The sequence below is a fragment of the Macrotis lagotis genome, chromosome 1, assembly GCF_037893015.1.
Source record: "Macrotis lagotis isolate mMagLag1 chromosome 1, bilby.v1.9.chrom.fasta, whole genome shotgun sequence".
Classification (NCBI taxonomy): domain Eukaryota; kingdom Metazoa; phylum Chordata; class Mammalia; order Peramelemorphia; family Peramelidae; genus Macrotis; species Macrotis lagotis.
Genome location: NC_133658.1, coordinates 79746216 through 79773944, shown reverse-complemented (window position 1 = coordinate 79773944; position 27729 = coordinate 79746216). Strand labels below are relative to the sequence as shown.

At 37.8% G+C, this 27729-nt stretch overlaps 2 pseudogenes; both read right to left on the bottom strand.

Moving 5' to 3' along the window:
• Positions 1 to 1675: 1675 nt before the first annotated feature.
• Positions 1676 to 12675, bottom strand: LOC141510618 (olfactory receptor 1G1-like; annotated as a pseudogene).
• Positions 12676 to 17539: 4864 nt separating this feature from the next.
• LOC141510457 (olfactory receptor 1G1-like) lies at positions 17540 to 18576 on the bottom strand (annotated as a pseudogene).
• Between the last annotated feature and the right edge of the window lie 9153 nt (positions 18577 to 27729).

The following is a 27729-nucleotide window of genomic DNA, read 5'->3' as shown; positions in this document are numbered from 1 at the left end:
CACACACACACACACACACATACAGATATTGTTATATGCATTGACTAGAAAGATCAGAAGATTATTTTGTATACTAATTAGATGAACTCAAATACATGAAAATAATTTCAGAGTTAGTCAATAAACATTTATTAAGCACAACTATATTGTAGGCACTATACTAAACACTAGGGATAAAAAAGAATGAAGATATTCCTGTTCTTAAGGAGCTCACAATCTAAATAATTCCATACAAACAAGCCATATACAGGAAAAATAGGAAATAATCAACAAAGGAAAAACAATGGAATGAAGAGGAACTGGGAAAACTATCTGTACAGGTCCAAAAGAATGGTGTTCCTAATGATTTTATCAGCACTCTCATCCTGCCCCTTGACATTTCTAATACTACTTGAGTTCTATTTAATTTTCTCCCTTAGTCCTAACCTGACTTGGTTGCTTCATTTGCTTTATTCTTGAATGGAATGGAATTGAAATCACCATGAAGTCTGTCATTTGTGTCTCTTTTGACCTAATGCTCTAAAAGAATAAAACTGTGATTTTCAACTTTTAATGTTCTTTCTGAAAAAAGGCATTCAACCTTTTTTTGGATGTTTGACTCCTAAGTTCAGAGAAAAAGGATAAAAGCTTACACTGGTGAATTAGAAAGATGATGATGCTGGTAATAGGAAGCTAAGAAGTTATACAGTATAAAAAAACCCCATTTTTCATGGGCATTTTATTTTTTATTGTACTGTGATCATAGCTCTATCTTTCTTAACTCCTCTATGTATGTATGTATGTATGTATATATATATATATATATATATATATATTTTTTTTTTTTTTTTTTACTGACTCTTCCTTAGATTCCATCCCTTAATATTTTCACCAGTGGCTCATCAGATCACCAATCAAGATAATTACTTGCATGCCAGAGATGACTTACAGAGTGGTATCACAATCTCAACACCCATTCTTTTTCATTCTGGAAAGTTACCTCTCTTTAGTAGTATAAATGATCTTTACTTATTTAGTGCAACTCCTTCAATATACAGAATATAATATTGAGGCTTAGAGCCTTGCTCATAGCTAAGTTGGCCATGGAATTAGGACGAGAACAAGTCTGTCTTCTGACTCTGAGAAGAGATCTTTTTCACAGCATGTAATGCTGAATAAGAGATTAGTTGAAGTTGAAAAAGAGTGGCATATATTTGAATATTTCTAAAGTGATATGTAAATAAGAGCAAAATAATATGCAATTGGGTGACCAGATGTCATTTTGTAGTTAGATGATCAGAATTCTCAAATCTGAAGACCAGACTAGGTGGATAAAGTAAATCAAAGATATCTGTCTTTATAATTTTTGTTATTTTGTATTTAAACTTAATAGTGTGTGTGTCCTGATTCAACCTTGTCAACATAGAGAAACCCTGAGACTGAGTTTAAGATATTTTATAAAGATCTGAATGAATCAAAGCACTTTCCTCTTGGGAAAATTCTTTGAAGTTGGCAGCTTCTTGCTACTCACTTAGGGGAACAGAGGCAAAAAGATGTGTATTTTTACAACTTATTTTAGAACTCATAGAAGGGAATTTAAAAGAACCTCAGCTGGGCCACTTTCATATCCCTGTAGCTCAGGCTGTAGATAAAGGGTTCAGCATTGGGGTCACCACTGTGTACCTTACAGATGCCATTATGCCACCAGGGGCTGAATGGTTGGATGGACTCCAAAGTCAGTCTCAAAGAAGTAAACTACTGCAGAAAGGTAGGAGCTGCAAGTGAAAAGGTTTTCTGCTTCCCTATTTTGCATGGCATCTTTATTATGGCCAAATTTATATATGCATAAGATATGATAGTGCAGAATGCAGTCATACAAACAAGACACCAATGGAACAGATCATTAACTTATTGATGAATATATCTGAACAGGGCAATTATAGCAGGGAGTTCAGGTGCCAGAAGAAGTGGGGAATTTCAGTTTTGGCAAAGAAAACTAGTATATTAATAAATAAATGTGTAAGAGGAACTGGAAAAAACATTTAAAAACCATGAAATTGAAATAAAAAAGAAACAAAACTGGGAGCTCATTATCATTGTATAATGGAGTGGGTGACAGATGACCACATAGTGGTCATATGTCATTGTTCCCAGGAAAAATTCATCTACTGCCCCAAGCATGACAAAAAATATAACTGTGTCAGGTAGTCAGAATAAGAGATGAAGTTATTCTGAGTTTGCTATTCTGAGATGTTGGATATTCAGCAACATCTAGGCAACTGTAGTGATGAAGTTGACATCAGTAAAAGACAAGTTGACTAGAAAGAAGCACATAGGGTAATGAAGATGAGTGTTAGAAGCAACAGTCATGAGTAGGTTTCTAATCACTGTAAACATAGACATGAATAGAAATAGCCAGAAGAGTCATTGTTGATGCTTTGGTCCATCAGTCAGTCCCAGGAGCATGAACTCAGAGATAGTAGTCTTGTTTTTCCAAGGTATGAATCTAATAAAAGAAAATTAAACCTGTTAAACAATATAATTAAGTAAATAAAGTTTCTTAATGTAATCATTGGAAATGTGAAAAGGTATTTTTGCTGAAGTCATAAAAACAGTGGTGATGGTGCTAATCATCATCATCATTTTGATCTACTCTCCATTCAAGAGACCACTAGGTGACACACAGAGTGGAAGAGCTGGATTCAGGAAGACCTGAGTTCAGATCTGGTCTCAGATATTTATTAGCTGTATGATCCAGGATAAGTCACATCTTCTCTCAGCCTCTGTTCCCTCATCATAAAATAGAAATAATGAAAGAGCATAACTGGATGAGTGGGAAGGATAAAATATAATATTTGTTAATTGTCTCACAAAACTTAGACATATAAATACTAGATATTGTTATCATTACAATTGAAAACATCATTTACTCTATAAAGAAAATTTCTCAGTTAAATCAGAAGTAACCTTGGGCAGATTATTTTTCTGCCTTTGTGCCTCACTTTTTCTATTATTAAGATGGGATATTGGATTAGAATATGTTTACAGAACTTTTCAATTTTAGTAGTCTAGGGGTGTTGAAAATCCCATGATTGTAGAAGCAACTAGCATATTGTTATATAATGTCATAATTATACAATAGATTGTGGTGCCAAGACCCAGACATATGAGCACATAGAAGGCATAGAAAGTATGGATTAAAGCCAGTCTAGTTTCATGTCCTGTCTCAGACAGTTATCACTTGTCTATTGGGAAAGATTCTAAAGTTCTCAATGAACCCCTACTTTACTTGAAAACTTTGTAAGACAATTTGAAGATCAGCATCAATGAAAGTCTTAATAGAAAGAAGCACACACACACAGAAAGAGAGAGAGAGAGAGAGAGAGAGAGAGAGACAGAGAGACAGAGAGACAGGTAGACAGACAGACAGACACAGAGCAGAGAGAGAGAGACAGGCAGAGAGAGACAGAGACAGAGAGACAGAGATACACACATAGAACAAAAGACAGACAGATACACACAGTCAGAGAGACAGAGACAGAGAGACAGAGACAGAGACAGAAGAGTGCTAGAGAGATAGAGATAGAGATAAAGACAAAGAGATAGAAATGGAGACAGAGAGAGAACAAGAAACTAAGGCAAAGACTAAATACATAGACTATATATATAATATATATATATATATATATATATATATATATATAGACACACACAGAGACAGAGAGAGACAGAGAGATAGAGAAACAGAGACAGATAAGGACAGACAGACAGACAGAGAGAGAGACAGACAGACAGAGACAGAGAGAGGCAGAGACAGAGAGAGAAACAGAAATAGAGACAGATAAAAAAAGACAGAGAGAGATAGAGCTGGTGAAAGAGAGAGGAGGAAGACAATGGACAGGAAGATTGCAAAGAGAGGGAAAGAGGGAGAGAACTAGAAGATAGGAAGAAGTGAGAAGGGAAGGGAGGTGGGGAAGAGGGAGACACAGAGAGAAAAAGTGTGAGATCACTTTAGTTAATTTTGGAATATTTAAAATCTCTCCTAACTAAATTCCTGTATTATTACTACTCTATTCAAAATTTAGTGTGTTTTTTCTTCTATTTAGTGACAGACAGACATTATTTTCATGAAAATAATGCTTCTCTTTATTTTCCTAGCAATTTTCACTTCAGTCTCTATCATTCTACTTCCTACCTTGACTTTCTGTGTTTCTCCTTATCACACAGTCATATTTCACTGCCTCTTGGGTTTTCTTCTATTCCTTTAAAAGAGGGCATAGTCAACCATAATGACCTTCTAGTTCCATCCAGCAATGACTTAGAAGTAATTATGAAACTAATTTTGTTTCCATTCCTTTTAGTTTAGAAGTGGATTATAGACCAATAAGAATATTATAAATATTGCTAAATCTGAAACATATTAAACAACCTAATTGTGTGCAGTGGAAATTTATGATTTGAAATGCAATCGTTTTTCTCATTTGTTTTGTAGGACACCATTCATGTTGTCGATATTTGTCAAGCTCATAATGGATATAAAGTAAAATAAAAAAATTTTATTGTTTTTTCATGATACTAACAATTGATTAACCTGCCCTGGATAACTTCTGGCAATACAGTACTAGAACTACTACTACTTCATCTATCAGTTTTGAAGGGTCAAAGAAAATGAGGTGTCCAACTGATTTCCATTTGGACAAGAAATTTTCATCTGAATCCCAAAATACAGTCTGAACAATGTACCAGGACAGTTGAAAAGATGGGGAGGGTTGGAACTAAAGGGCAAGAGGGAATGAGATGAGAATGATCAGGGGCTTTTGTATATCCTTTCCCAAATATTTCTTTCTCCTCTTTACACAAATCATGAGTTTCTGGCAGTAATTTAGATTGTGGAATTTCTTAAATGACAATTTGAAAAACAAGAAAGAGTTCATTTGAAGACAAATTATTTTAGTTACAGTAGTATGTGGAACAATAACATAAAGCTGACAGAATTGTGATGATTCAATCATTTTACAAAAGCAATCTAAAATTATGCCTAAGGAGTTATAAATTTGTGTGTAGCCTTTGATCCAGAAATACTACTGTTACATCTACTTCCCAAACTCATCAGGGTAAAAGGAACATATATATATATATATATATATATATATATATATTCTAAAATAGTAATAGCAGCAATCTTCATATGCCAAAAACAGGCAATTGAGGGGATTCCTATGAATTGGTAAATGACTGAATAAGATGTAGTATATGATCATGATGGAATATTAGTGTTCTGTAAGAAATGATGAGTCCATTGATTTTTAGAAAAAAAACATGGAAAGACTTGCATGGAATAGTGAAAAGTAAAATTAGCAAAAGCAAGAAAACATAGTATACAGTAATAGTAATGTTGCTCAAAGAATAACTCAGTTATTAAGAGTATTTTAAATACTCAAATCAACTGCAAATGCCTATGGGTAAAGTTACTATCCACCTCTCAAGAAAGAAATGATAAATAGATGCATGCATAGCATGGTGCTGAGAATACCTCTTTGTGTCTATGTCTCTCTGTGTCACCATTGTGAGTTGATCAACCTTGATGAATGCAGCTCCTTTCAGAAGTTCAGAGAGTTAGGACAACCCTGGGAGATGTGCTGAGGATACATCCACATCCAGAGGAAGAAAAACAAAACAAAACAGAACCAAATATATGCTACAAAATCTGAATGAACACTTTATTCACTTTTTAAAAATCTCTCATATTTTTCTTTCCTGTCTCGTGGTTTTCTTTCTTATCCCTTAATCTTAATTCCTCATACAGAAAATGGCTAATCATTAAATATGTTAAGCACAATGTATATGTGCATTATTCACCAGACTGTTTGTAGCTGAGGAAAGGAGGGTGGGAAGGGAGGGTGGAAGGAAATTCAGTATCTTAAAAATGTGCAAATGCATATGGATGAATGTTAAAAAACTTTCATAAAATGTAATTGGAAAAATAAAATATCAATTGAAAAAAATAGTGTTATATTTGGAGTCAGACGACAGAATTGAAACTTCTCTGCCACATACTACCTGTGTGAGCTTGGACAAGTCATTTAGCCATAATGGACCTCAATATTACTCTTTGTGAAGTGAAAGAGTATAATTAGATTATCTCCAAGGTGCTTCTAAGAATTGTGAACTTACTTCTATATAGGAACTAGTTCAGTTAATCCAAAGTGAATTTAGAACAAAGTATTATGAGACAGTGCCCTAAAAATAACTTTCTGAGGGACACAGGAAGTCGTCTGGTCTATTTGCTTCAAATGACTCAGACACAAGCTTCTTGTCAAAATAATTTCTAGGAATACACAAATAATATAATGATGGTGACAATGGTAGTGCAAATAAAGTGAAAGTAATTATGATGATGATTAGCTGAAACTGATGGTACATTTCTATTTAAAGATGGTGCCTCGGCAAAATATCTCTTAATGTCTCACCAGATTACAATTTGTATTCCTTCAACATGTCACAGACAATTCTTTAGAAAAACTTCCAATTTTTTTGTTGCATTTAAGTTCCATGCTTTCCTTCCCTCCTTCCCAGTTCTTCCCTAGAGAATGCCAACATATATATATATATATATTTACACACATAAATATGTATACATAATACACATATACACACACATATAAACATAGACACTAAAACATTTACACACATATATGTAAATATATGCAATATGTATATATAATATAGGTATAAATAAAGTGATAAATATCTTTTATAGATGAAATTATATAATATATTGCCCCATAGGAATAATTTTTCTGTGGGACTGATTATATTTCATTTTGTAGGATCATGTGTAGTTGATTTGAAGATTATAGCTCAGAATAGCTTAGTAATTCACATTTATTTGTTTATTTATTCTTATTTATTTTTTTATTTTTTTACACATTACTAAAATAGTCTTGTAAGAGTAAACATAATTCCCCCTATACCCATAAAAATAGAAAAATCATGAAAAATAAAGTGAGAGAAAAAAAATTGTACTTCTGTCTGTATTTGAATTCCATCAGCTCTGTCTCTGGGATGGGTTGCAGTCTTTATCATAAGTCTGTCAGAGAGGTTGCTTCTGTATTTTTTTCCCACAGTTGCTATTGCTAATTGTATTTATCTCTCTATCCATTCCTCCCCACTCCCCTTTATTCTATTTTTCTTTCTCCTTTCTCTATTTTGTCCCTTCTTAAAAGCGTATTATGGGGAAGCCAAATGGTACAGAGAATAGAGCACCAGCCCTGGGACCAGGAGGACCAAAGCCTAAATCCTGCCCCAGACACCAAACAACCCTCCCAATCATGTGGTTCCAGGCAAGCCACCTAACTCCACCAATTTGTAAAAAAAATGTGTTGTATCTGACTACCCTTTCCCATATCTTCCCTCTCCTCTATCCTCTATACCCCTCCTCCCTTTTCTCTGTCTTCTTTCTTCTATCTCCTTCCTCTCCTTTTTCTTCTAGGGTAAGATAGATTTTTATAACCTAATAAGTATGTAGGCTGTTTCCACTCTGACCCATTTCTGATGAGAATGAAGGCTCACTCGTCCCCCTCCATCTTCCCTCCCTTCCACTCCTTTGCAAAAGCATTTTCTTGACTTTTTTACATGAAATATCTTAGTCCATTCTACTTCTCCTTTCCCTTTCTCACAGTACATTCCTTTTTCACCCACTGATTATGGGTAATATTATAACTTCATGTTCAGCTCTCTTCTGTGTCTTGTCTATATATGTTCTTTCTAACTGCTTTATTAATTGAAATAGTTCATCTGAGTTATCAGTATTATCTTCTCATGCAGGAATACAAGCAATTTAATATCATTAAATCCCTCATAATGTATCCTTTGTGTCCACCCTCTGTACTTTGCCTGAGTCTTGTACTTGGAGATAAGACTTTTTGTTCAGTTCTGACTGTTTCAACAGGAAAGTTTGAAAGTCCCCTGTTTCATTGAATATCCATCTTTTCTCCTGGAAGAGAATGTTCAGTATAGCTGGAAAGTTGATTCTTGGTTTTAATCCAAGTTCTTTTGTCTTCTGGAATATCATATTCCAAGCCCTATGAGCCCTTAATGTAGATGCTGCCAAATCCTGTGTAATCCTAATTGTAGCATCATAGAAATTGAATTATTTCTTTCTGGCTACTTGTAATACTTTTTCTTTGATTTGGGAGTTCTGGTGTTTGGCTATAGTATTCCTGGAAGAATTTTGGGTTAATCTCTTTCAGGAGGAGATTGGTGGATTCCCTCAATTTTTATTTTACCCTCTGCTTCTAGGATATCAGGGTAATTTTCCTGTAGAAATTCTTTTTTGAGTTTTTGTAAGGCAATGGAGTTAAGTGACTTGCCCAAAGTCATACAGCTAGGTAATTAGTAAACGTCTGAGTCTGGATTTGAACTCAGGTCCTCCTGACTCCAGGGCCAGTTCTCTATTCACTGCACCACTTAGCTGTCCCTAAAAATCTTTAAAAATGAAGTCAAGGCTCTTTTCCTAGTCATAACTTTCAGGTAACCCAATAATTTTTAAATTATACCTCTTGCAACTGTTTTCTAAGTTAATTATTTTTCTAATGACATATTTCATGTTTTCTTATAATTTTTCATTCTTTTGGTTTTTGTTTTATCGTTTCTTGATTCCTCAACATGAGTCTTTAACTTCCCTTAGCTCCATTCTATATTTGATAGAGTTGCTTTCTTTTTTTAATTTATTTTTTTATTCTCATTTTGTACAATTTTTTTACATTAATAAAATATTCTTGTTTACAAGTAAACAAAATACCCCTCCTCCCCCATGAATATAGATAGACTTGCTTGGGCGAAAAAAAGTAAAGGGGAGAGAAAAAAATTAAAATAAAAAAGTAATAGTAATAATTGTAGGTATGGCCAGGTGGCGTAATGGACGAAGCACCAGCCCTGGAGCCACAAGCACCCGAGCCCATATCCAGCCTCATAAACCCAACAATCACCCAGCCATGTGACATGCAAGCCACCCGATCCCCACTGCCCTGCAAAAACCAAAAAAAAAAAAAAGAAAAAAAAGACCCCAAATAAAACAAAATAGTAATAATAGTAGGGGTGGCTGGGTGGCAGACAGAGCATTGACCCTTGAGCCAGGAACACCTGGGTCCAAATCTGGCCCCTGACACCCAAAGATCACCTTGCTATGTGGCCCCAGGCAGGCCACCCAGCCCCACTTGCCCTGCACCCTCCCCCAAATAATAACAAAAAATGTGCTTGAGTCTTTGTTCCAACACCAACAACTCTGTCATGGGTGGATCTCATTCTTTATGGTAAGTCCATCACAAAAGTTACTTCCACATTTTTCCAATGTTGCCATTGCTGATCACAACTCCCTCCTTTCGTATTTCTCCACTACGATGTACTATATTTTCTTTCTCCGTTCACTCTGACTCTGCTGTAGGGTCTCTGGGTGGCACAGCAGACAGATCCCTGGTCCTGGGGCCAAGAAGCCCTGAGCCCCCATACCACCCCTTAGGCCCAGAATCCACCTGGCCCCATGGTCCTGGGAAGGACTTCCAAACCCAGCCCCTTGCAAGAAGTAAGAAAGAAAATGTATTTTATCTGACCACTCTCCCCCCATGGTCCATCCTCTCCTCCTTTATTCACATCCCCACCCCTTCCCCCTGCTCCCCCCTCCTTCTTACTCTAGATGCCTATACCCCATTGAGTATATATGCTGCTTCTTCTCCTAGCCATCTCTGATGAGAGCAAAGGTTCCCTCATTCCATATCATTGCAATAGCTCATTGTAATAAAAAAAATCTTATGTGAAATATCTTGGATTATTCCCCCTCTCCTTTTTCTTTCTCCCATTCCATTTCCCTTTTTTTCTATTGACTAGATTTTTACACCATATTTTATCTTCAAATTCAGCTTTCTCCTGTGCTTCAACTATAAAAGCTCCCTGCATGCTCTATTAACTGAGAAGGTTCATATGAGTATTATCAGTGTCATTTTTCTATGCAGGAATGCATGCAGTTCATCCTCATTAAGTCCCTCATATTTCCCCCCTCTCCTCCAATCTCCATGCTTCACCTGAGTCCTGTATCTGAAGATCAAACCTTCTGTTCAGCTCTGGCCATTCCAAAAGGAACATTTGAAATTCCCCTGGTTCATTGAAAGTCTATCTTTTTCCCTGGAAGAGGACATTCAACCTTGTTGGGTAGTTCATTCTTGGCTGCATTCTAAGCTCTTTGCCTTCCAGTATATTGTATTCCAAGCCCTACGAGCTTCCAATGTAGTTGCTGCTAAGTCCTGTGTGGTCCTGATTGCCGCTCCATGGTATTTGAATTGTGTCCTTCTGGCTGCTTGTAATATTTTCTCTTTGACTTGGGAGTTCTGGAACTTGGCTATAATATTCCTAGCGGTTGGTTTTTTGGGATCTCTTTCTCGGGGGGATCGGTGGATTCTCTCCATTTCTATTTTGCCCTCTGCTTCTAGAATATCAGGGCAATTTTCCTGTAGTAATTCTTTGAAAATGATGTCAAGGCTCTTTTCCTGATCATGACTTTCAGGTATTCCAATAATTTTTAAATTATCTTTCCTAAGTCTGTTTTCCATATCAGTTGTTTTTTCAATGAGATATTTCATATTTTCTTCCAATTTTTCATTTTTTTTTTGTTTTGAAGTATTGATTCCTGATTTCTGGTAAATTCATCAATCTCCTTTGAATTCTATTCTTTGTCTGAAGGATTTGTTCTCCTCAGAGAGTTTTCTTATTTCTTTTTCCATCTGGCCAATTTTGCTTTTTAAAGCATTCTTCTCCTCAATAACTTTTTGAACTGTTTTATCCATTTGACCTAAGCTGGTTTTTAGCATGCTATTTTCTTCAGCATTTTTTTGGATTTCCTTGACTAAGCTGCTGACTTCATTTTCATGTTTTTCCTGCATCTCTCTCCTTTCTTTTCCCAGTTTTTCTTCCAACTCCCTCATTTGATTTTCAAAGTCTTTTTTTGAGCTCTGTCATAGCCTGAGCCCAATTTCTGTTTTTCTTGGAGTCTTTAGATGCAGGAGCTTGTGCTTCATCATCTTCAGACTATTTTGATCCTTTTTGGGCTCATTTGCAAAACCTCAATAGTCTTCTTTTTGTTTCTCTGCTTGCTCATTTTCCCAGCCTAGGCCTGGTTTGGGGTGCTTCCTGAGCTTTTGGGATACTCCCACAAGGGTCTCAGTGTGTGAGGCTCTGTCCTCCCTCCTGGTCTGTGAATGACCATAAACACCTCCCCTCTGCCACAGGGCTGAGGTGGAGGAGGCCCTGCTGTTCTATGGGGGGGCCTAGACTGCAATCAGTATCTGAATGTGTTCAGAGCCCCAGAGTCCTGTTCCAGGGGTAGAGGACAGAGCTTGGCAGTCTCTTTCTCTTCATTCCCCTCCCTCAGCTCAATGGGCTCATGCCCTGGAGGCTCCTGCTTACTGGCTCCACCTGCTTATGTTTCCGGCTCTGGTCTGCAGAAAGACCAAGCTGGTGGCTATGTGCCCTGAGGGCTAGGCTCCACATGCTTGCTCTGGCAGAGGTCCCCAGCTGTTCCCCCACTTTGTGCCTGGTGCTCCTCGGGGTGCAGCTCTGGAGACTCCCCCGCTGCTGTGAGCTGAGGCTCCCAGCTCCCTGGGACTGCCTCTGGGAGGCTGAAGTTCTTTGGCTCTGGCGGGCCACCCCTCTGGCAGGTCACCTCTCCGATCCCAGGGAGCAGAGACTTTCTGCTCTTTTCCAGGTTACCTTGAGTAGGAGAACTGCCTCACTGGGTCCCTTTGTGGGTTCTGTCTCTGGAAAGTTTAGTTAGAGTCCTTAGCTGATGAGTTTTATCAGAGAGCTCCTAAGACTAGATCCCTTCTTGTCTCCATCTTGGCTCTGCCCCGCTAGAGTTGCTTTCTTTAGAGAGCTTTCTTATCTTCTTTTCCATCTGACCAAATCTGCTTTTTAAAGCATTCTTCTTTTAAGGCATTAACTCTTTGGACTTCTTTTCCCATTTGACCTAAACTGGTTTTTAACATGTTATTTCTTTGGTATTTTTTGTAGTTTCTTGATCAAGTTGCTGACTTGGTTATCATGACTTTCCTGCATTACTCTCATTTCTCTTCCCATTTTTTCCTTTACTTGCCTTCCCTGATTTTCAAAAGCTTTTCTGAGCTCTTTCATTGCCTGAGCCCAACTCCTATTTTTCTTGGAATCTTTGGATATTAGAAGCTTGGACTTTGTCTTCTTCTTAATGTGTGTTTTGATCCTCCCTGGGACCAAAGTAATTGTCTATGGTCAGGTTCTTTTTTCTCCTATTTACTCATTTCTCCAGCTTGTGCCCAGGTTTTGAGACCTTCCCAAGATTTTGAATGTTATTGGGACACCCCAAAAAGGATCCCAATTCCTTCAAGGTCTCTGACTCTGACTGCTCTCCTGCCTGTGAACTGGTCTGTGAATGACCACAAGAACTCTCCTCTTCCCTGGAACTGTGAGGAGGTCCCTGCTCTATGGCAGTGGGGGGGGGGTGGGGGGCTCCAGACTGCGACCAGGATCTGAATATGGACAAAGCAAAAAAAACCTAGAAAGTCTGTCTCTCACCTCCTTACCTTCTGTGGGCTGAGCAGTTGGGAAACAGCTGCTGGGCAGCTTGCTGAATCTGCTTACATTTCCTGAGGCTGGAGCTATGTGGAGGGCCATGCTGACCTTGGGCTCAATCACGTTGGCAGAGTTTTCCTGATGCTCTTCCAAGTTGTGCTTGATGGTCCCTAGATTGGGAGGTCTGGAAATCACTTCTGCTGCCACAAGCCAGCACCCTCAGGGATCTAGGTGCCCTAAGGGCTGTTCCAGAAAGGCTGGAGCTCCTGATCCTGACTGTACTGTCACCTACTTCCCACAGATCTTCCAAGCTACCTTGGGCTGGAGAATTGCCTTGCTGGATCTTTCTTCAGATTCTACATCTCTCCCAACTTTAGTTAGAGTCATGATTTCTAAGACATTTGGAGTTTCTTGGAAGTGAACCTCTGGGAAATCCTGCCTTAACACTGCCATCTAGGGTCCGCTTCAGTCATTCACATTAAAACACTGAATAACATTGTTACTTGTTTCTGTTCATTTCGCTCTTCATTTTTTTTCATATTTATCTTTACATATTTTCCTAAAATCCACATACTCATTATTTCTTAGAACACAGTTGCATTGTAAAACAATCAGATACCACAATTCACTCAGCCATTCCTCCAAGTGATAGATATTTTCTCAATTTTCAGTTATTTGCTACAACAATGGAAGTCTCTAAAAGTAAATTAGATATACTTGGGAAAGAAGCTCAATAGTGATATTTATGGGGTAAAGGGTATACACAAATTAATAATATTTTGGGAATAATTTCATATTAATTTTCAAAATAGTTGGATCACTTCACAGTTCCACTAACAATGACAACATCTCAATTATTTCCCTTTCTCTACAACTTTTGTCACTTTCCCCTTCTAGCATTATTTTAGTCAATTTGATAGGGTATGAGATGATATCTCAAAGTAGTTGGAATTTGCATTTTTCTAACCAACAGTGATTAGACATTATATATATATATGTATATATATATATATGTATATGTATATATTGATTGGTTGATTGGGGTATAGGGTATGTCACTTTAGTATGAGGGCTGCTGAGCCTTTTTCATGCTGCTTTACACCTCAGCCACCTAATTCTCACTTGTGGTTCCAAGAAACTGTACATGCACAGTAGTCTCACCTGGGTAGGTTGTTTAGTCAGACAGGCTAAACCAGGCTGAGGGTAACTAAGGGGGTTTTAATCCTATAGATGAGTTAGAGGTTCTCTACTTCAAGCATGTGAAGATTTCCTCTGGTGGAAGGTGTGGATGAGAACAATTCATTCCAAAGGCCATGAAAGAAGAAGAAATCTCTGTGGAGTACTTAGAGTTTGATTTTACATCTAAGGCACCAAGGTAATTCACTTCATCAATTGTCTTGACTCTATCTTGTCACTGGAATGTTATGACTTTGTAAGAGAGTGAGATTAATAACTTGATGCAATACTATCTTACTTAAATCCAATTTATGCACAAATCTAAAGACATCACTAATACCATTTTTGGATTTTAGCTTATCTCAAGGGCCTGTGCTGACAGACAGGTGATGAAGCAGAAGATGTGCATACACTGGAAACTGTAGTCACAGTTTTTCCTCAGGTCATAAGGTTGTTTCCTCACTGGAAGCAACGTTGGGATTTGGCAGCCCTGGGTGTCTGAAATAACCTTTAACAATCATACTGCTTGCCTTTTGGTGCAAGGAAGAGGATAGAAAAGGCATCTAAAAACTCTCTTTACCTAACCCTGACCTGATTCATGACACGTAGAGAATACACTCTTTGGTGGAAATATAAAAAATGTAAAAAAAATTGTTCAAAGAAGATTCTGTTCAACACAGGTACAAGAAATGTGTGCACATTCATAGACAAAATTAAATCCAATCAAACGATGAACCTCTCCTGTTGCAAGAGAACAACAGGTATCACATTCAAATAGCAGCCCTGAATGAAAAAAGGCTGACAAATGAAGGCCAGCATAGTGAAACTGAGGTTGGATACACAATTTTTTTCCCCAAAGTGACTGGAATGAAGGAAAATGCCACCAAACTGTTGCGGGTTTTGCAATTACAACCAATCTAATCAATAAGTTTGTATGTCTACTAAAAGGATTGAATTACAGGCTCCTGACAATGAGATTGCCATTTTGTAGGAACACATCACACCACCAGCATTAGAGCCTATTCTTTCAATATAATGAATCCTGATGAGATCAAGGAAAAAAGTTATGAAAACCAGGATACTCTATCATCAGTGGACCAAAAGATGTCTCTGTGTTTGTGTGTGTGTGTGTGTGTGTGTGTGTGTGTGTGTGTGTGTCTATATGTGTGTGTGTAAACATATACATTGCCTTCTTCATTGAAAAAATACTTATATGTTTACTTATATGTCCTTGAACTATTTAACAAGAGGTATATGAAATCTTTTAAATTAGACAAAACTCTCTATATATTTGAGATATGAAATCTTTATCAAAATATCTGCAATGTTTTTTATCTGCTTTCTTTTTAATTATATTGGTACCCACATTGGTCCTTTTTTAGTCTTCCACCATTCTATTTCCTAGATACTTTTGATAATTACTGCCATACACTTTAAGATTTGATACTGCTAGAATCCTTTATTTTATTTTTTAAAAATCATTTGCTATTATTGACCTTTTGTTCTTCCAAATGAATTTTTTTCTAGTTTAATGTCTTGCCTCCAAGTCCTCTACAATGTTATATTTGAGGTCTCCCCAAACAAGGATTCCAACATGATACTGAAGAAAGAGAATGGGATGTTCAGATTGATTATATAAGTTGTTTAAAAATCAAAGTGGGCCATTTAAATATGGGACAGTCTAGGGTGTCAGTCAGATGATGTATTTGGATTCCCACAAAAGAATTTCCAAAAGACCTCTGATAGAAATCAAACAAAAGGAGGAAAAGTTATACAGTGCATTACTGTGGATTGGCTCTTATTTTTAGATTTACTCTGCCCAGAATTTGTTACATTTGGACGGGAGTTAAAGACATGCAAAGTTCTTTACTGGACATATACTGGTCATATTCAGTCATACCTTGGTCATGAGGTTTCTTCCAAATAAGATATAGGATTATTTTGAATCTCTAGAAATCATGAAAGAATTTCCATAGTACCTAAGGGAGTACTCAATTTACTTTCATCAAAAGTGCATTATGCAAATAAAGCACATTCAGAGGAAACAGTGACTTCTATAATCCCAAACTGATCATTTGCATGTGCAAATTACTATTTGCTAGAAAGGACACAAGATTATTCTGTGCACTTACTTGTTAGATGCACTAAAATACTAGAATAAAAAGATTTCAGAGTTAGTCAATAAATATTTATTCAGTATCAATCACTATATTAGGTGCTGGGGAAACACACAAAGCTGAAAGCCATTCCTGTTCTTGAGGAGCTTATAATCCAAAGTGGTAGACAACATCAAACAATTAAGTTCAATTTGGCCATATCCAGGTTAATTTGGAGATAATCATCAAAGGAAAAGTAATAGAATTAAGAGATTGGGAAAATTGCCTGTAAATGTTCAAAAGGATGGTATCATATGGAAACTCCTTCTGATGTTAACAATCAGTGCCCTGTCTTTTCTCCCCAACATTTCTTATACAGGGTCAATTGCTTGAGTTCTATTTATCCACCCCCCCCCCCGCCTTTACATCTTAGGGTTTATCATGTGTGCTTCAGTTGATTTATTATATAATGGTATTGAATTGAAATCACCATGTAATCTGTCATTTGGTTTGTTTTTCATCCTGACCCTTAAAGAATGAAATTAAGATTTACAACTTTTAATATTATTTAATATATTTATTATTTACATTCACATATTTATTTTTATATATTATTTATATTTAATATTATTTAATATAATTTTAATATTATTTCTCAAGAAGGCATCCTGCCCTTTTCTATTTGTTTGACTCCAGAAAAAACACAAAAGCTTAAAATGGTAGACAAGAAAGGTGATGCTGCTGGAAGTGGGGAGATATTTTCATAGGATTTGTTTTTTATTATGTTTTTTATGATATGATATATATTATATCATAATTCTAACTTAGCTCCTTTCTATATTTTTTACTGACTCTCATTATGTTGAGAAGGTGATATTCCAGTTCTTCCTTATGCTCATTAATAGGCCTACTACTACCAGTGGCTCATCAGATCACTCATCAAGGTAATTATTTGTATGCCAGAGATAATCTGCAGAGTAGTATCACAATCTCAACAATCACTTTTTAATTCTGGAAAGTTATCACTCTTTATTAAATAAATGACTTAATTAGTGCAAATCCTTCACTATATGGACATGAACCTTGGTTAAGACTCTTGCTCTCAGCTAAGTTAATCATACAATCAGGTCAAAAAATAAGTCTGTCCTCTGACTCTGAGATCTCTTTATTGTAGCATGTGATTCTGAGTAAGGTTTAGCTGAATGAGACAAGGAAGGGGATAGATTTGAATCTATATAAATGGTAAATAAATAATAGCAAAATAATATGGATATGGATGACCAGATTTAAATCTGTAACCAGATGATCAGAATTCTATAATCTAATGACCATTCTATGTGGAGAAAGGAAATCAAATTTATCTATCTTTTCTGTATCTTCATAATCTCTGTGTCTTTGGAATTAAACTTCTATAAGTCTCATTCTTTAATTTCAAAATTTTATTATTTTGAATCTTCACCAATAGAATTTAATTATAATATTATGAATGAATTTTTCTTTATTCAAACTTGTCCACACAAAGAAACAAAGTATGAGACTGAGTTTAAAATATTTGAGATCTGAAACAAAGTACTTTCCCTATAGGAAAATTCTTTTAAGTTGACAATCTCTTGTTACTCAGTTTGCAGAGCAGAGGGGAAGAGAAATGAAAATTTAGGATTGATTTTATATCTTTTAGTCCTCAAGAAGAGAACTTAAAATAGCCTCTGCAGGGCCACTTTCATATCCTGGGTTCTCAGGGTATAGATAAAAGGGTTCAGCATGGGTGTCACTACTGTGTACATTACAGATGCAATTATGTCACTGTGGGTTGAGTGGTTGGATGACAGGCTAAAGTAGATTCCAAAGACAGTCCCAAAGAAGAGAACTACTACAGAAAGGCGGGAGCTGCAGGTGGAAAAGGCTTTCTGCTTCCCTTTTGTAGATGTCATTCTTCGGATGGCCAAGGCTATATACACATAAGATATGATGATGCAGACAAATGGAATCAAACTAGAAGCACCACCAAGGACGAGGATGATTAACTCGTTGATGAAGATGTCTGAACAAGACAGCTTCAGTAGGGGGTTCAAGTCAAAGAATAAGTGGGGAATTTCATTTTTTGGCACAGAAGATTAGTTCATTCATCAACAGTGTACGTAAAAGGGAATGAAGGGCATTTACAATCTATGAAATTAAAATCAAGAAGAAACAAAGGTGGTAGCTCATCATTATTGTATAATGTAGTGGGTGAAAGATAGCCACATATCTGCCATAGGCCACTGTTGCCATGAGAAACTCATTTAATACCCCAAACATGATAAAAAAAAATATAACTGTGTTAGGCAATCAGAATAAGAGATGGAATTATTCTGTTTTTGGATATTCACCAACATCTTGGGGACTGTGGTAGAGATGAAGTTGGCATCAGCAAAAGATAAGTTGGCTAGAAAGTAGTACATAGGGGTATGCAGGTGAGTGTTGGAAGCAACAGCCATAATGATGAGTAGGTTTCCAATCACAGTAATCAGATACATGAAAAGAAATAGCCAGAAGAGTAGTTGTTGATGCTCTGATCCTCAAATAATCCCAGAAGGATTCCAACCCATGAGTCTAATAAAAGAGAATTAAACTTATTAAATAATATCATGAGGTAACTAAATAATTCTGTAATGAAACTATGGAGAGTATGTTAAAGTATTTTTGTTACAGGAGTCATATATACACCTGCAATCATAGTACTAATCGTCATCATTATCATCATCATTTTGATCTACTTTCCATTAAAGAGATCCCAACACATTGAATGAAAGATCTGGATTCAGGAATACCTGAGTTCAGATCTGGTCTCTGATATTTATTAGCTGTGTGACCCAGGCAGGTCACTTAACTTCTCTCAGTCTCAGTTCCCTCGTTTGCAAAACAGGGATTATATCAGCTCTTATATTCCAGAGTACTTAAGATAGGATGGGATATTTGTAAGTTGAATCACAAAACTCAAAGTGACATGTAAATGTAAATTAATATTATTATTATTATTATTATTTTTATTCAAATGGTCAATTACTTTATGGAGTATTTCTTACTTAAATCAGAAATGACCTTGTAGGTTATTTTCTGCTTTGTGCCTCAGTTTTTCTCTGTGTTAATAGGGAGGATTAGATTTAGTCCTGTTTCCAGATCTTTCAGTTCTGATGTTCTGTGCTGTGAAAATTCCATGATTCTATAAAAATCTAATATTTTGTTACATAATGCCATAATTATTCGATAGATTGTGGTGACCAGACCCAGTCACATGAATATATAGAGTACATAGAAAGGCAGTTTGGATTAAAGGCAGTCTAGTTTCAAGTCCTGCCTTAGTTAATTAACTCTTGTTTTATTGGGAAAGACACAAGTTCTCAAAGAACTCCAGTTTTACTCCAAAACTTTCTAAGACAATTTGAAGATCTACACCAGTGTAAGGAGTTGCCTCCCTGTAATTTCCACATATAAATTAGCTTCTTGGTCTGAATAGAGAGAGACAGGTGGGGGGGAGGGTGGGAGGAAGAAGGGGGGAGGGAGGGAGACACAGAGAATGAGAGAGAGAGAGAGAGAGAGAGAGAGAGAGAGAGAGAGAGAGAGAGAGAGAGAGAGAGGAGTGAGAAGGGGAGAAGATAAAGACAGAAGAAGAAAGAGAGTCAGAGTCAGGGAGAAAGTGACAGTGAGAGAAATAGAGGCAAAGAAGTGATTCAGAAAAACTGACATTTCTCACACATGATTCCATTTACTGCCTCCACACCTTTACACTGCCTGTCTACCATGTCTTGATTATACTTCCCTTCCCTTCTGTTTATTTAAATTTCTCATTTCCTATTGCTAGTGTCTCCCTCTATTACCATACTTAGGCAGTCACTGGAAGGCAAATTCCTTGAAAGCACAGTCTATTTCACTATGGTCTTGTAGACATCAAGTGCCTGAAGAATATTTGTTGAATGAATGGCAACTGCATAGGGTGCTCTAAATAAGGAACTTCTCTATTACTGTTTTCTATGCTTTACTCTCAGATAAAATTTCCAGCCAACCCAGTACCAAGTGTTTCTTGCCTTCAGCAGACCATTATCTGCTTCATAGAAATCTTTTCTTTATGGCTAATATTTAGAGAGAAAAGATAAAGGATGGAGGAGTGGAAAGTGAGATGGAGAGAAAACAGGGAAAGAAGAGGGAAGGGAGGAAGGAAGAGGATAGAGAATGGAAAGACAGATATCCTAAAAGGGAAGGAATAGAGAAAGAGGTAAGAAATGAAGAGAAGTGGGCACACACACACACACACACACACACACACACACACACAGAGAGAGAGAGAGAGAGAGAGAGAGAGAGAGAGAGAGAGAGAGAGAGAGAGAAGGAGAAATAAGAGATAGATGATAGATGGTAGGGAGAATAACAGAATGTATGAAAAAGTCAGAGTGGAAGGGAGGGAGGGAAGAGGGAGACAGATAAAGACTTAGATCACTTTAGCTCATTTTGGAATAATTAAAACTTCCTATCACTAAATTCCTATACTATTATTCTATGTAAAGTTGGTGACCTGTTTCTCAAATCTCTTTTCTCATTTTTTTTCCTTCTCCTCAAGTAGTCAGTGATTTACTGTCATGAAAATATTTCTATTTCTTTTTCCAGCAATTTTTACCCCAATGCTTTTCATTCTTCTTCCTACTTTGGATTCTGGAATTTTCTCACATGAATATATCTCCTTATTGAATGTCTCTTCCATTTATTCTGTTCCATTTCAATAAGGCATAAACTTTCATAATGCATCCTAGTTCCAAGTTTCTTTTTCCTTTGAATTTAAAAATGTATTGTAGATCAATAAGGATATTATTAGTGTTGAAAGTATGTTATTAAATTTGAAATGTTACTTAGGAATCAAATTGTATACAGTGCTATGGAAATTTATGCTTTAGTATATAGTTTTCTTTTTCTATTTGCTGTGTAGGAAAAGATTCATGTTGTCAATATGTCAAGTTCATAAAAAAATCTTTGTTGTTTTTCATGACAATTGATTAACCCTCCCTGGATATTGACTTCTGGCAAATTACGGTAACATATATTTTGTTATATGTTTCCTTTTAAAACATGAGTTCCCTATATAAATGCTAACTACTACTACTACTACTACTACTACTACTACTACTACTACTACTACTACTACTGCCACTACTACTACTGTCACCACCACCACCATCATCACCACAACTACTACTACTACTACTACTACTACTACTACTACCACCACCACCACCACCATCACCACCACTACTACCATAACTACAACTACCAAAGTTGAGAGGTCAAAGATATTGTTGTGTCCAACTGATGCCTCCCCTGAGTTTAAACTTTCACCTGAACCCCAACACACAATATGAACAATATTCAAAGACAGTTAAGGATAAAAGATGAGTTCAATTAAAAGGTAAGAGGGAATAAGATGAGGAAGACTAAGAACTTTTTATATCCTTTTCTGAATAATTCTTTCTCCTCTTTATATAAACTATAAGTTTCTGGCAGTAAATTAGACTTTTTACGCAAATTATGTAATTTCTTACATGACAATTTGAAAAGCAAGAAAGACTTCATTTGAAGTCAAATTATTTCATTTACAATAGTGTTCAGGTTACTAATATAAAGCTGATAGATCTGTTCCAGTCATTTTGAAAGCAATATTCCATTATGCCTAAAGAGTTATAAAATTTTATATACCCTTTTACCCATAAATATAATTTTAAATCAGTTTCCCAGGGGAGATCAGGGAAAAAGAATAAAAGCGCATCTACATAATTCTAAAATATTTTTAGCAGCTCTCTATGTGGTGGCAAAGAACTGGATTTTGAGGGGCTACTTATAAATTGGGGAATGACTGAATAATATGTAATCTGATTGTGATGGAATACTTGTGTTCTGTAAGAAATGATAAGCAGGATAATTTATGAAAAACATGGAAAGACTTGCATGAAATAGTGAAGGGTAAAATTACCAGAACCAAGAAAACATAATATATAGTAATAGCAATTTTATTTGAAGGGTAGCAACAATGAATGCTAGTTAGTTTAAAATACTCAAATCAACTACAAAGAACCTGTAGGGAAGTTACTATCCATCTCTATCCATCTTCAATCATATAGAAAAATAAATGTATAAATATTTTCCCCAATATCTTGGGGGTTGACTTTACTATATCACCTTGATCTTTGTAGGCGTTGGTAATGTGTGTGTTTGTGTGTGCACTTTTAGTTTAAAAAATTAGCTTAATTCCCACAAATCACTGATTTCACCTGGTTTATGCCAAGATACTACACATGATATCTCAGTTCCTGCAAGATTTAAAGTTCACCCCGAGAAGCTCCTCTTTGAATTTCATGGTATTGATGTTGCACTATTTAGAAACCATGAATTCTAAGAAATCTGCATAGCTTTCTTTATTATCTCTTTATTTTATTTTTAATGGTGTTTTATTTTTTCTCAATTTTATGTAAATCATTTTATCATTTATTTTTACAAGATTTTGAGTTTCACATTTTTCTCCCATCCTCCCCATTTCCTGAAATGATTGTCAATTTGTTACAGGTTAAGTACAATTATGTAAAGCATGCTTCTATTTTAGTCACAGTTTCAAAATTAAAAGGAGAAAAAAAACCATGGAAAAGCAAAGGGAAAAGTATACTTTTATCTGAATTAAGTGTCTATCAGTTTTTTTATCTGAATGTGCATAGCATTTTCCATTATGAACTTTTGTAATTGTCTTGTATCATTGTGTTCCTGGGGTAAGTCATTTATAGTTAATCATCATACAATATCACTGATACTTTGTTCAATGTTTTCCTGATTCTGCTTATCTTCTTTTGTATTAGTTTCTATAAGGTTTTTCTGAAATTTACCATTCATTATTTCTTATTGCACAATAGTATTCCACTACATTCAAATACCACAACTTGTTCAACCATTTCCCAAATAAAGGACATTCTCTCACTTTCTTATATTTTGTCACCATGAAAAGGGATGCTATAAATATTTTTGCACATATAGGCTCTTTTCTCTTTTTTATGATCTCTTTGGGATACAGCCCTAGTAGTTATATTCTTGGATTAAAGAGAATGCACAGTTTGATTGACCCTTGGGCAAATTCCTCTCCAGAATGGTTGAATCAGTTCACACTACAGTGCATGTGTTTCAATTTTTCCACATCCACTACAATACCGATCATTTTCCTTTTTTTTTTTGTCATATTAGCCAATCTTTTAGGTATGAAGTGATTCCTAAGAGTTTTAATTTGCATTTATCTAATCAAAAACTGATTGAGTCCCTATTTATTTGACTATATTTAGCTCTGATTAATCTGAAAACTACCTATTTAATATTCTTTGACTAATGATCATTTGGTGAATGACTTGTACTTTTATAAATGTGACTTGGTTCTTTATATATTTGAGCAATGAGATTCAAATCAGAGACACTGGCTATAAAGATTGTTTCTCAGCTTTCTGCTTTCCTTCTAATCTTGATCACATTATTTTTGTTTGTACAAAAGTTTTTAATTTCATGTAACCAATATACTATATTGAATAGTATTCTATATTGAATAATTCACCTCTGATCTTATTTGGGAACATTTCTAGGTTATCCTCATTATAGAAAATACCTACTGATAGTTTTAGTTGGATACTGCATATTATTTTTAGGAATACTCCCTTTTTCTATGCTCTCAAGTGCTCTTAATAGTAATGGATTCTGTAGTTTGGTTAAAAAAAACTTGTTTTTAACATATATTGAGATAATTTCATATTTTCTTTTGGTTTTGCTATTGACATGGTATAAATCCTACCTGGTCAGTCTTTATAATCCTTGATGTATATTTATGTAATCACCTTGTTAATATTCTATTCAAAATTTTTGTATTGATATTTATTAGATTCTATATTTATTAGCATATAATTTTATTTATTTTATCTCTTCCTAGTTTAGTTACTGGTAAAATATTCATGCCATAAAAAAGAATTCCATAAAATTCCTACTTCATCTATTTTACCAACTATCATTTATATATTTATTTATTTATTCATTTTGTCTCTCCTTGGTTTTTATTTTTTAAAAATGTTATTTGTTTTCCAATTACATACAATAGTAGTTTCTACCCATCATTTTTTGTAAGGTTTTGAATTTTACAATTCCTCTTGCCCCCTTCTCCCCCCAACCTCCCACAGAAAGTCATCTGAAAATCTTTCCATTTTTCCATGCTATATACATTGATCAAAGTTGACTGTGTTGAGAGAAAAAAAATCCTTGAGAAAAAATAAAATATTGGAGATAGCAAAATTATGTAGTACACAAGACTTTTAAAAAATTGGTCATTGTTTTAACTAGTTCTTTCTCTGGATACAGATGACATTCTCTGTCGGATACCCTTAAAATCATCCCTGATTATTGCACTGATGGAATGAGCTAGTCCATTAAGGTTGATCATAACTCTGTGTTGCCTTTAGGGTATATTATGTTCTTCTGATTCTGCTCATTTCACTCTACATCAGTTCATGCAAGTCTTTTCAGGCTTCTTTGAAATTCCATACCTCCTGGTTTCTAATAGAACAATAGTGTTCCATAGTATACATATACCATAATTTGTTCAGTCATTCTCCAGTTGATGGAAATCCCCTCGATTTGTACAAGTGATGTTTTCAACCTTTTTCATGATCTCTTCAGGGTATAGACCCAGTAGTGGTATGTTGGGGGCGGGGGGAAGAGGCTTGGCGGTCGCTTAGCGGGGGAAACATAATCACCTTATAAGGGAATGTTACAGAACTCGGCCCCTCATTGAGTAAGAGTTCATGGGAGGGAGGACAGAGGGGATAAAAGTGTCTGCTGAGAGGTTGGGGGAGCGGGAATGTGATCACAGAAGAATAAAGACTCATTATCCACCTCAGGTGCTCTGTCTGGTTCTTCCCCCATCAAAGAGTGGGGGCCGGAGGTACCCCGAAGACTCATCATGCGTTGGACTGGTGAGTAAGAGGACGGACTAGCATAAAGAAGCCGGCGTTGTAAATAAAAACCCGGCAAGTGGCGCCCGAACAGGGACTTGAACCCTGGACCCGGAACAGGGACCTGATTTTGCTAGGGAACGTCTGAATCCGCTGGTCGGATTCTCCAGACAGCCTCGGTCGTTTCCGACCGGGAGGAAGGAGAGGGCGTTTACTCTCAGATATTGCCTGAAGGACATATCCCTATTGTGTTGACTATGCTTCCTTTCTCTTCCCTTTCTCCTTCTGCTCTAATCATGCTCCTTGCCGTGCTGGCCTGTCTGATTGTGCCCTGCTTCCTCCTTCTCTTTTGCCGAACGGGAACTTTCCAGTTCTGCCACCTGTTAGGATTGCAGCCTCGGCTAGTAGACAGCATGGGGGGCCGGAATAGTATTCCCGCCTTTGAGCCGGAGGAAAAAAGGGTCGTTGCAGCGCAGCTTTATAAACTCTGCGCTAAGCATGGCTGTAAATTACCTATCAAGACGTGCCGTGCTTTTGTTGAGAATATCTGGAACATCTGCCCTTGGGTGCAACATAGTGGGATCCAACCAGATAAATGGAAGGTGGTAGGGCAGCAGATGGCCTCCTATGATGACACCTGCCCGGGAAAACTGACCCCTGAGGATTTTACAGTGTATAAGATAGTGGATGCAGCCCTGCATCCCCAGAAGGTGACTTTGGCACGAACAATCAGCACTCAGGTGGGTAGCTCGTTGGCGGGATCGGATTCAGAGAGCTCAGAGGAAGAGGGAAGGCCACCCCCTCCCCTGTATCCGTGGGAGGAACTTAGAAGAAACAATGGGGGAACAAGGGGCCCCCAGGGAGAAGAAAATGCCGCATGCCCCTCCTTACCGAGACAGAATGAAAAGGGGGAGGGCGATGAATGTGGCACACTTAGAGATTCAGGGCCGGAAGTTTCCGAGCGCGGGAAGGGAGGGGTGCAAACAGTCCTCAGGGGTGGCAGGAAGAGGAGCGTGAGTAGGTGGGACCGGGAGGCTGCTGACGAGGAGGGAGAAGTCCGCGCTGATTGGACAGCTGCCGTGCCCCAGACTTGGCGGCCCAGCCAGGAAACAGAGGCAAAAAATCCCCCGTGTTCCTTGTCCGCCCTTCAGAGATCCCCTCAAGGGCTCCGCCCATCCGGCCTACTTGCCACCAGTGCCTCCATAGCAATAGAGAAAGGGGAGGAGGTGGACTGGGATGACTGGGGCCTCTACCCGGTATTTACGGACCCCCTTACCGGAGCCCGAGACTACCGCCCTGTCCCTTTTAAGATGCTTAAGGAACTTAAGGAGGCCGTGACTAAATACGGCCCAAGCTCCCCTTATGTAAAAAGACTGATGCAAAACCTCTTTGCTACGCACCCTTGGACCCCTGCTGACTTTGACGAAATTGCAGCCGCGTGCCTGGATGCCTCCTCATATTTAGCTTTTAAGGCTCAGGCCCGCAGAGAGGCCTCTAAGCTGGCAAAATCCCGGGGTTATACTCCCCTGGATTTAGCCATTGACCTCCTGTGTGGAACTGGAGCCTATACTGACCCTGCTGTTCAGGCCCGGTATGGCCAGTTTGAGCTAGAGACTGTTAAAGAAACACATGTTGCAGCTTGGGATAAGATTGGAGCCATGAAAGGGGGGAGAGCCACACAGAAGTTGGTTGGGCTGAAGCAGAGAGCAGATCAGACACCCCTCTCATTTGTGAACGAGGTTAAAGAGACAGTGACTCGTATAATGGGAGACACCCCGGGATCTGATCTACTTATGAGACAATTGATTAAAGAGGGTCTTCGCCCCAAAGGGATCGCAGCCATTAGCAGCCTTCCCCCCGACGCTTCATTAGAAGAAATTGTTGACAAATTGCTGGACATGCCCAGCGAGGATTCAATTCAAGCCTTAGTGACTGCCATGGAGAACTGGGAGGATAGCCTCCTGACCGCCCTTCGCGGTATGCAGGTGAGACCCACCTGTTTTGGGTGCGGAAAGCCAGGGCACCTCAAAGCACAGTGCAGGCAGCGGCCCCCCTCCACTTCAGTTCCGACCTGTTATTCCTGTGGAAAGCCAGGTCACATAGCCAGGTTCTGCCGATCCAAAGGGAAGTCGGGAAAAGGGAAAGGGAGGGGCCCGGCCGCGGGGCCCCCCCCCCCGTGCTCAAAGACAGCGGCCCCATTACTGTGACTATCCCCGTGAGGGTTGACTATAGAGAAGGGACACAGCAGAGAGAGATCGGGCCTTGGGAAACCTCGATGATTCCCATCGAGCTAAATATTTTCCCAGCGCTCATCACAGGGGCTGAGAGATGTGTGGACTTAGTCACCCATACCCAGGTCATTTTTGGTCCCGGAAGTCCCACATCCGTAAGGGTCACAAACCCCCACCCCTTTCCCACCTTGGTAAAACAGGGCCAAGAGGTGGGAAAGGCGCTGCCCTTGCGGGCCCCTCCCGCTCATGTGAACTGGGTCCACCCGGTCAGCTCTGGGCGACCACTGTTAACCGTCACGGTGGAAAATCAGAAGCTCGAAGGGATAATTGACACTGGAGCCGATTGCTCTGTCATAAATAGGGGACAGTGGAGGCGCGAGTGGCCACTCCTACAGAGCCCTCAAGCAGTGCCGGGGGTGGGGGGCAATAGATCTGCCATGAAAGCAGCACACGCCCTACGGTGGTCAGCTTTGGAAGAATCTGGACTCTTCACCCCACTGTGCCTACCCGACCTCCCTTATGCATTATGGGGTAGAGATATCTTGAGCCAGCTTAACCTGACACTTGCCACCCCTGATAGCCTGCGGGGAAATTAATTGGGGCCACTCTAGAGATGAGCTTTTCCCCCAGAATAACATGGATTAATAAGAAACCTATTTGGGT